Below are 11,302 nucleotides of genomic sequence, written 5' to 3' on the forward strand. Positions count from 1 at the left end.
TTCAATAGACCTGTTAAAATAAAATATTTATTATAATTATTAAAATTAGCTCTTTATTTAAAATAACCAATAAAAATCGATAAGTCACAGTTTGTAAATATAATTAATGTACTTTATTTACTACATTCTCAGAAAATCGCGAGACCATTCTCAGAAAATCATTGCGAGACCATTCTTCTCCGCCAATCATCGCGAGACCATTCTCCGCCAATCATCGCGAGACCATTCTCGGCCGCCAATCATCGCGAGACCATTCTCCGCCAATCATCGCGAGACCATTCACCGCCAATCATCGCGAGACCAGTCTCCGCCATGATTCGTGGTAAACTTTTGCAGTGATATGACGTCATACATCCACTCGTCAAAGAGCGAACGCGCCAAATGCCACGTGAACATGCCAGTCGCCTAGCGCGCGCACGACCATATCATAAGAATGACGTCATAGTGTAACAGTCGGCACAGTGGACGTGCAAAAAACTCCCGTATTAAATGAGGAACGTTGAAAAGACAATAAAAATAAGTCTACAATTACTATTACCGTATAGTATGTTTATCTAATACAAGTATGCAACACTGAAGATTTCGATTGTGAATATTTCTTAAGTAAAATTGCCCCGTATGTATCACAACCAGAATGTGTATTTATATTGTGGGTTCAATAGGGGAAATTTTTCTGATTAAAAAAAGATGTCCTTGTTAATATAACAATAACATATAATAATATACTTTAAATATGTTAACTTTAATGTTGTATGCAGACACCTTTCTATAATAATAATAATAATAATAATTATATTTTAGTGTGCTTTTTTATTTTATTTTTAAATTTATTTTAAAGCATATCACTCTTACATTTTAAATTACTACTGAACATTTTAGCAGTATTGATAAAAAAAACCTGTTATTTACACCAACTGTGAACTACTCTATAATGTATATGTATTTACTATTTATTTATCTCAATTTATTCAATAATGCTAAATTGTTCTTTCTCCAAATTAGTTACTTGATGACATTATTTTGTTGTATATTAATTACATAACAATTATAGAATCTTCTTTACAAGCTCTAGTTATATCATCTGAATAACAGAATAAATAATTGAAAATAAAAATGTTGATATTTTGTTGCTTAGTTTTCTGTACACATTATGCTTGGCATGAATCAATACATTTAAGAAAGTTGTAGATTGAGTGTGACTTAATAATTATAGTTTTTTTTTTGGTCTATTTTTTGAAATTCTTCTTATAAAATAGTATTACGAATTTTTACAACATTGCATTTTAGTTATACACACTTTTAATAAAATATATATTTCGCCTTAGCACCGATGTTTCCCAATGTTCTGTAAATAAATTTAAATCTGACCGAGTTGTAGCAGTCTTTATTTTTAGAAGAAGGAATACGGCACACTTTTCCAGTTTGTGTTTAAACGACCGACATTGTATTTACCAAATTGTTTAAATACTGAACAATTTATATCCAAATACGTCTTTCATTCGTAGTAAAGTGATTTTGCTGCCTCATATGTTGCTGTATTCACGCTTGAGTAAGCTCATTTGCATTCTCTCTTCAACAGATGCATTTATGTTTATAGCGTTCCAGCCCACGTGTCTGAGATGTGTTTACTATTGCTATTGTTTTGTACAGACGAAATCTAGGCCCGACCTTTGTCAAGCCAGGAAGTACTCAATCACACGGTAAGCGGCGCATTTGTTTATTTTTCTTGTTGATGCATAACTGCTAGGCCTAGACACATTTTATCGTTTAGCTTTTAGTGACTGTAGTGAGTACAGAAGTAAAGTATCAATACTTAAGAGATGTAAAGACACAAAAACGACTACAAACAGAAATAGAGAAAAAAACAATTAGTTTAATAAAATATCGTAAACAGCTATAAATAAGCCATTGGGCATAAACGAAAATAATAAATCTAAATGTACATGGAGTTACTCCCTGGTAATATTAATCATGGAAAAATAAGTTTTCTCTCCATGTATTAATCAAGTTAACTTAGGCCAGGGAGTTGTAAATTAATTATTTTATAACTCCCTGCTTAGGCCTAGAAGAACTGCAAACAATATACACATACATTTAATAAATAAACTAAGGCTAATCAAATAAATGAAATGATGAGATCGAATGTATCCTCGGTTGTGTAATATATATAAAAGAAGATAATAACACGTTATCAGACTTAAGAACGCTATTTTGTGATTATATATAGAACTTTCTAAAAACAAGTTCAGTCGATGTTTATTTCGTTTTTGTATTATACAACTGTGATAAGGCCTAAGGTTCAATTTCTGTCCTTTCAATGTTATACTACTGTTTGTTTGTGTGATAACCATTGATTTGAATAATAATTTATCATGAATATCATACAAGTAATTTCCATCAAGAGATATTAAATCAACTTTAATTCCCTTTCCAGAATATCCTTTTAGCATGCCTATAACATTATAATTTACTAATTGACAGTAATTCATAGAAAGGCGTGTCAAGTTTGGAAACATAACAAATATATTAGCTAGTGTACTGCCATTGATTGAAGATAGGTCGACAAAATCTAAATGAAGAATTTTCCATCTAAATCTGTAACGCTTAGGTGATATTAACAGATCGTGTAATTGTTTGGCTGATAAAGAATGACCAATCCATGAAAATCCAACTTCTTCTTCTACAGATATTTTTAAGACATTGATAACTTTTGCAAGTAAATAAGTATCAATACCTGAAAGATCATTTAGCTCTAAATTGATTAAATTTTTCCTTAAATATGTTATATCTACTTCGTTCAGCATATGAACTATTTGTTTACTTGATAAAAAACAACTATTTAGTTCAAAAATTGTTAAATCTTCAGAAGTATTTAATATGTGATCTAGTAAAGCCCCATTGATATGTGACAAATTATTGTTCCCAAGATAGAACGAACTCAAGTTAGCAAATGTTTCACTGTGCTTACATTCTGTCAGCATTGAGTTAATAAGAGAACTGTGTGATGCACCCTTTGAGTCCCGAGAAAACCCTATCGATAGTAGGCTTAGGTTTGGAAAGTTTTGAAATAATTTACACATGCGTGAGCCAGTACTGCTACTATATGAAATGTGTGGCTCATCTTCAAATAACACAAAATAACGTATTTCTTCGCCTAAATTATATTTCTTCCATTCAATCGAGAGAATCTCAAGGGCCTCATCACCATATTTTTCAATTAGTTTGATCAAATACCCATCACGATTAGATAAGGTTACTGGTATGGTATCAGCACTATATAATTGTAATATGATTGAAAGGTGAGCTATAATCCTGCAATCAATTTTACAAGGTGTGTTAGACTCCGTTATAAATGACGACACAATTCTTGTTAATTTATTACTATCGTTTATAAGTATAGTATGAAACGTATTCATTAATTGTATTAAATGCATACTATTGTCACCATTGACACCAAAAACAAAAAACATCCAATGATTTTAATACCTTTTTCTGGTATGTTTGATTTACATATTTAAAGTACTTTGAAAATGAGTAATAATGTGAGGCACTATTTACCAACCAGTGTTTCATTAATTTATCTGCATTGGGGCCTAGAAAAGTAATAGTGAAAACTCTTGTAATGTATAAATACTCAGTCGTCCTTAAGTTCTCGCATTCCTCAGATGTTAAAGTATCAATTTTGTTAGACAAGTAAAACCCGGCTAGTGCCTCTGACAATAACCTATGCGGACTTCTGTAAGTCTCTATAAAACTGTCCTGAACAGTAGAAGTATCTTTGTAAACAAATCCTAATTTTAGTGATAAGTCAACTAAAGTATCATTTTTAACTACAGAATTTAAGTCAGTTTTAGTAAAATGAAGTAACATTCTTTTTAAACCAATGTAACTAATTTCACCTAATATTATAATTGCGTTTTTATAATCTGTGGGAATGTTGTCAAAGTCTGTTATTGCTTTTGTAGTAGGTTCATCCCTTCTATTAATGTACTGATTTAAAATTGTGCGGAAAATTTCTTTAAATAAATGTTGAAGATTATAGGGAATCACTTGTTCATGTTCCCACAAAACACACATTTTAAGTAAAAGAAATGGAGATGAAAATAGTTCAAATATGTCTATGTGAATACCGCCCCAACTAGTTACATCATATGAATCAAGATTAAATTCACTAATCAATATCTGACCCAATTCAGACTTTCCAATAGATTTGAAATACCTCTTGATATATGGTTTTATGCTTTTTGTATCAAATCCTTCTACTTTTACATGTATGTCATAATATTTATGTAAACTTTCAGTAAAACCTGGTCGCGAAGTAAGAATAACTGTACTGTCTTCCAGTTCTTTACTTTTTAATATCATTGGAATATCAACCCCATTTATTAACTCATCTAATCCATCTATCAGAAAAACTAATTCTCTGTCGTGATCCTCTATAAACATTTGTATAATTGTTTTATTGATATGGAGACCTGTTTTTTTACGAAAACGTATTAGGTCAACTTCATCAACTGTTGTATCTGTGATTGTTTGACCTGCCTTGATGTCTCTGAGGTTTACGAAAAACAAAATTTTACCAGCAAATGTAGTATCAGAATTTGTCGCCCAGTTATAAGATATATATTTAAGTAATGTTGTCTTACCAATTCCCCCATTTCCAGTAATCAATACCTTACATGAGTCTCTGGACTTTATAATACTCAATAATTCTAGTAAAGATGTTTGCTTTTGTTCTCCATTTGGTGTACTGATGATATATAGTTCTGGATCGGTAAAGATTTGTGAAATATTATGATATTTATCTTCCCTGAACGTTGGTGGTCTTATAAATGGATCTTTACATTTTTTTCTCTGTTCTTCTGATAAGTAGTTTCGAATAAGCTCATCTGAAATGAAGACCATTTATGAAAAGAAATAAAAAGTGTAACAAAAATGAAATGTATACACCAAATAGGACAGGGAAGAATTTTACTCGGGGTACCCGAGTCTAGGACCCTCATTTTCTCTTCCATCCGACACTATTGAGTAAAAAGTGCGATTTATAAAGTACTACTCCTCCCTTATTCGTTGTAGTATCGATCTGGGTTTTGGCATGAATATACTACAGGGACATGTCATCAAAGGTATAGAGCCAAAATGTTTAATTAATATAATTAATACGCAGCCATATGACGTCTCGAAGATGGTACCATATAGCCGTATTTGGTAGCGAGGTTGTTGATGTGTATGTGACGTCACATCCCGTCTTATGACGTCATTACAACTTCTTTTGCTGTACCCCGAGTATCGCACATTCGTGTTTGTTTTTTAATTTGAAACTGGTGAACAGTCAACAACGTTAGAACAATAGAAACATAATAATAATAATAATTATAGGCCTAACATAATAATTAATAAACATATTTAATAATAAACATAATTACCTTCTGTTAATATGTGGTCTGAAAATTTAGTCGCAAAAACGTGGAATAAGTATGATGAGAGTGTGACAGCTGAGATGACAACAACAATAAATGCAAAGACCATCGCTAAAGCTGTAAAAAAAAAAAACTTTACGGGTTATTTCAGGATAACTACATTGGATGTACGGTTTAAGTTCATTTTTGAGGATTTTTTATAGAAAAGAAAAATTAAATTAAATATGCTTTTGAATACATTGCTCTTCTTATTTTGATTTGTCGTAGGTCAATGTTACATTCTAAATTCATTAAAAGATTTAGATTTCCGGTTACCTGTAGGATAGAAACAAAATTACAATACTCCAAATAAAAATAATCCGAACAACGTCATTAACCCAAATAACGTCATTTACTCATAACCAATGCTATTATTTTAGTGTCTGTTGTGACACCATAGATCATTCTCTATGACCGTTTTTTCCAAGATGATGAAGTGGTTATGAAAAATATCGACATTGGATTTATTTTGTAATGGTTTACGCCACCTACGGGTCAATATCATCATTACATTATATGATAATGAATGGTGCATGTAGCTCACGTCACTGTATTGTGTTTCATACATCTATCACAGCATTACAGTATTTTATAATATCTGAATTTTCAATCTCAGAAAATGGAGTCTCATGAAGCCCTTTTCCCTCTCTTGCACCCGTGCACCCCAATGTTTTGTATTCACTGGATTTTTTAATGATGTTACTGAATAGGCTAACCTCCATACCTGTAGAATTTGATATCCGTGTTGGTGTCGATGCTGAAGTCGATGTTTGAATAACTGTAGGCTGATAGGGTTTAGCTGATAGGTTCAAATGCACCGAGAAATACAAATAGAAATCAAAATATAATATAAGTTTTAAACTTAACCAACTAACTAAAAACAGGAACATTTTTAGATTATCAGAAATTGCTGTACATATGGTTTTATGCTTCTTACATGATGAAGATATCCAGTTATTCTTATGTTCTAGGCCTAAATTTAAATTTAAAATAAAATTCTAAAATAAGTTAAAATATTTTAACAATTGCAACCATACCCACTGCACCCTTCTGTCACTGGCTAGTCTGCTACATACCTGTGGGAACTACCATTGTTGTAGCTGAAGCCGGTATCAAGGTAGGCTGATAGAATGTTGCTGTAAGTTAGATTCATATGCACAAAAGAAATGAAGATATAAGTTTAAACTTCACCAAAATGTTACTAAAATTGAAATATACAGTATTTCCAGAAACTATAAAGACCCCATGAAAATCTTAAATAATTTAGTTTGAATTAATATCTTTGTTATTTTGAAATTATTATTTTCAAATAAATGCCATGGCCTTTGATATAGTTTAGTTGTTTAGAGGAAATACGCTCAAGCCATCATTGATTTTGCATGATGTACTACACGGTAAATCCGTGATTAATAATAAATATTATTATTTTCTAAAACAAATTTAATGAGCAAATAAAAAAGAATCTCAATCGAGATGTGGTAGGCATACCCAGTAGAATATGTTGTGCCGCATTGTTTAGTAGTTTTGCAAATATTTCAATTTGTTCTCGTGAATCCAAGTTTCCGGCTTTCTCAATGTGATATACAACATCCCAAATGTTGTCGTAGTTGAAGGCACTCAGCTTGTAGAAATCAATCACATTCCTTAAGTCATCTTTGTCTACGTTAATAAGCGTTGTAAACAGTGCTCTGCGGTAGTTGGTTATTATTGTCAGTTTTTGAGATAAATCGATTGCGAGTAAGAGTATTAAATAGGCCCATGGCTGACTGATCTAGACCGCCAATAGGTATAATACCACATAGAAGCATTCTTAACTTCCGAACGTCCACGCCAGCATAGGATTTGCTAAGTTTTTCCAGAAACATTTGGTATTTAACATCATTTTCGTCCATTTTTAATCTGAAAACAAAAACCTATTAGTAAAAAACTCACAATATTAACACAATTTGGAACAATTTTCATACATTGTAGCCAGCTAAGGACAAGAACAATTGTTCAAATGTAAGCAATTAATGTGTAGGCCTAACTTTCTAACTATGCATAGTCCCAAATGTTCAACACACTCTGACCTGAAGAATCTTTAGTTTAAACCACATTAGGCCTACTAATTCAATATCAACATTACAGTTATTACCAACAATATAACTGACCTATTTCAATGTATTGGAAATAACAGCCTTATAAATTAAAATTCCAGTATTTCTTTCTTTTTTCCCATCATCTAATTTTTTTGCCGATTGAAGTTTGATCAGATGCCTCGTAAACTGATCGAAACGAACTATATAATACTATGTGTACTGATTTATACTTTACCAGTTGTTGTTTCTTTCTGATGAACAGTAACGGTAGGCGTATTCAAAATCGACAAGACAAGTTCCAAAATGGTTGCTGTACACTGAACCGTAACATCTCAGGGTTGACTTTATCGTTTTTTTCATTTTAATATCTACTTGTTTTTTTGTCTGAAACGAAACGTTTTTCTGAGTCTTCTCCTAGTGTAGGCCTATGCCTACTGTTAAATCCAATTCAGAAGAGTTTGCAACAAAACTGATTTATTGAACCTGAACCTGTGTAGATCCTATTTTAATGCACTTGTCGTGCTAAATAAATTGCCTAGGAATATAATGGCGACAACAAGTATTTTGAAGTATTGTATGTAGAGTATTGTATATTATTCAGTAATTATTCTATTTCACTGAAGCGTGTTTGAACGGGTCAACGTCACAATAACGAACTTTTGTGAAGAACGTGTTAATATTATACAGAAAGCGCCATATAAATATGACATTAGGGACTTTTAGATTTGAGTGAACGTGCACGACGTTCATGTCTACATGGGTCGTAGTCTACTGTTAAGTGGACATTACGTTGACGTGCCAGTGAACGTATAACGTAAAGACCTTGGGATCTTACTGCGTAACCTCTAGAATAGCTATTCCATCGCTGGTGGACGGGCTTATAGGTCAGGCTAAGTTTGTAGCTTGGCTTAGCCTAGATCCTTCATTTTCTGAACAAAGGTTGGCGTCCTAGTGATAAAACTCAAAACCTGTAGTATTTTTTTTAGTTTCTTGTGAGCTTTATTCAATCAATCATATTATTTTTTTAGTCATAATAATGTGTAGTATTTGCAATTTTTTTTGTAAATATATTTGTAGCCTAGGCTATATAACAATAACACGTGAAGTAAAATATCGAGTCGTTAAAGAGACAATAAGCAATAATCGTATATGAGGGTTTAAATGTTAAAAAACTGAACATTATAATAACATTTTAAAATATAAGACCAGAATAGTTTATTCATTTAGATAAAATCGAGAATGATAAATATTTTGTTCATGATACGTTGAGATTTTAGGTATTAAAATATTTGTTAAGGAGATTAGTATAAATTGTTTTTTTCAATAGACCTATTTCTATTTTTCGGTGTTAAAATAAAATATTTATTATAATTATTAAAATTAGCTCTTTATTTAAAATAACCAATAAAAATCGATAAGTCACAGTTTGTAAATATAATTAATGTACTTTATTTACTACATTCTCAGAAAATCGCGAGACCATTCTCAGAAAATCATTGCGAGACCATTCTTCTCCGCCAATCATCGCGAGACCATTCTCCGCCAATCATCGCGAGACCATTCTCGGCCGCCAATCATCGCGAGACCATTCTTCTCCGACAATCATCGCAAGACCATTCTCCGCCAATCATCGCGAGACCATTCTCCGCCAATCATCGCGAGACCATTCACCGCCAATCATCGCGAGACCATTCTCCGCCATGATTCGTGGTAAACTTTTGCAGTGATATGACGTCATACATCCACTCGTCAAAGAGCGAACGCGCCAAATGCCACGTGAACATGCCAGTCGCCTAGCGCGCGCGACCATATCATAAGAATGACGTCATAGTGTAACAGTCGGCACAGTGGACGTGCAAACAACTCCCGTATTAAATGAGGAACGTTGAAAAGACAATAAAAATAAGTCTACAATTACTATTACCGTATAGTATGTTTATCTAATACAAGTATGCAACACTGAAGATTTCGATTGTGAATATTTCTTAAGTAAAATTGCCCCGTATGTATCACAACCAAAATGTGTATTTATAATGTGGGTTCAAAAGAGGAAATTTTTCTGATTAAAAAAAGATGTCCTTGTTAATATAACAATAACATATAATAATATACTTTAAATATGTTAACTTTAATGTTGTATTAATTAATAATAATAATAATAATGATATTTTAGTGTGCTTTTTTATTTTATTTTTAAATTTATTTTAAAACATATCACTCTTACATTTTAAATTACTACTGAACATGTTAGCAGTATTGACACCAGCTGTAAACTACTCTATAATGTATGTGTTTACTATTTATTTATCTAAATTTATTCAATAACACTAAACTGTTCTTTCTCCAAATTTAGTTACTTGATGACATTATTTTGCTGTATATTAATTACATAACAATTATAGAATCCTCTTTTCAAGCTCTAGTTATATCATCTCAATAACAGAATAAATAATTGAAAATAAAAATGTTGATATTTTGTTGCTTAGTTTTCTGTACAAATTATGCTTGGCATGAATCAATACATTTAAGAAAGTTGTAGATTGAGTGTGACTTAATAGTTATAGTTTTTTTTTGGTCTATTTTTGGAAATTCTTCTTATAAAATAGTATTACGAATTTTTACAACATTGCATTTTAGTTATACACACTTTTAATATAATATATATTTCGCCTTAGCACCGATGTTTCCCAATGTTCTGTAATTAAATTTAAATCTGACCGAGTTGTAGCAGTCTTTATTTTTAGAAGAAGGAGTACGGCACACTTTTCCAGTTTGTGTTTAAACGACCGACATTTTATTTACCAAATTGTTTAAATACTGAACAATTTATATCCAAATATAAGGAGGAGCTGTAGTGCTAGTGCTATGTTTGTTGATAACCATGTTCCCTCCTTCTATGAGTACATTCGGAAATCAATTTTTTGTTTCAAAACAAAAATTGAAAAAAGCTGTAATACTTTAATTACATGTGTTTTTTCTCGTATTCTAAAAGATTCAAAGTTGCATAGAAAATGGACAGAACTTTTGTATATTTAATCTCATGTATACTTTTACGTGTGTTAACTAGTATCAGTATGCCATAATAATGTGTTGTTTTTGTAAACTTTATGTGTTTCATATGGACAGTTTGTCTGAAATAAAGTTGAATTGAATTGAATTGAAATACGTCTTTCATTCGTAGTAAAGTGATTTTGCTGCAACATATGTTGTTGTATTCACGCTTGTGTAAGCTCATTTGCATTCTCTCTTCAACAGATGCATTTTATGTTTATGGCGTTCCAGCCCACGTGTCTGAGATGTGTTTACTGTTGCTATTGTTTTGTACAGACGAAATCTAGGACCGATCTTTTTCAAGCCAGGAAGTACTCAACCACACGGTAAGCGGCGCATTTGTTTATTTTTCTTGTTGCTAACTAACTGCTAGGCCTAGACACATGTTAGTGTTTAGCTTAGTAACTGTAGTGAGTACAGTAAGTAAAATATCAATACTTAAGAGATGTAAAGACACAAAAACGACTACAAACAGAAATAGAGAAAAAAACTATTAGTTTAATCAAATATAAACGATAATAATAAATCTAAATGTACATGGAGTTACTCCCTGGTAATATTAATCACTGAGAAATAAGTCTCTCTCTATGTATTAATCAAGTTAACTTAGGCCTAGAAGAACTGCAAACAATACACACATACTTTTAATAAATGCACTAAGACTAATCAAATAAATGAAATGATAAAATCGAATGTATCCTCGGCCGGTTACGT

General features: G+C 31.7%; 1 long non-coding RNA gene across 1 annotated transcript; it reads right to left on the reverse strand.

The window, feature by feature from the left end:
• Positions 1-6,183: 6,183 nt before the first annotated feature.
• Positions 6,184-7,018, reverse strand: LOC140059214 (uncharacterized). The gene is made up of 3 exons (XR_011847144.1): positions 6,948-7,018; positions 6,536-6,595; positions 6,184-6,258 (listed from the first exon to the last, which is right to left on the reverse strand). It is a non-coding gene; the product is annotated as an uncharacterized lncRNA (long non-coding RNA).
• Between the last annotated feature and the right edge of the window lie 4,284 nt (positions 7,019-11,302).

This window comes from Antedon mediterranea, chromosome 9 (assembly GCF_964355755.1).
Source record: "Antedon mediterranea chromosome 9, ecAntMedi1.1, whole genome shotgun sequence".
In the NCBI taxonomy this organism is placed as follows: Eukaryota; Metazoa; Echinodermata; class Crinoidea; order Comatulida; family Antedonidae; genus Antedon; species Antedon mediterranea.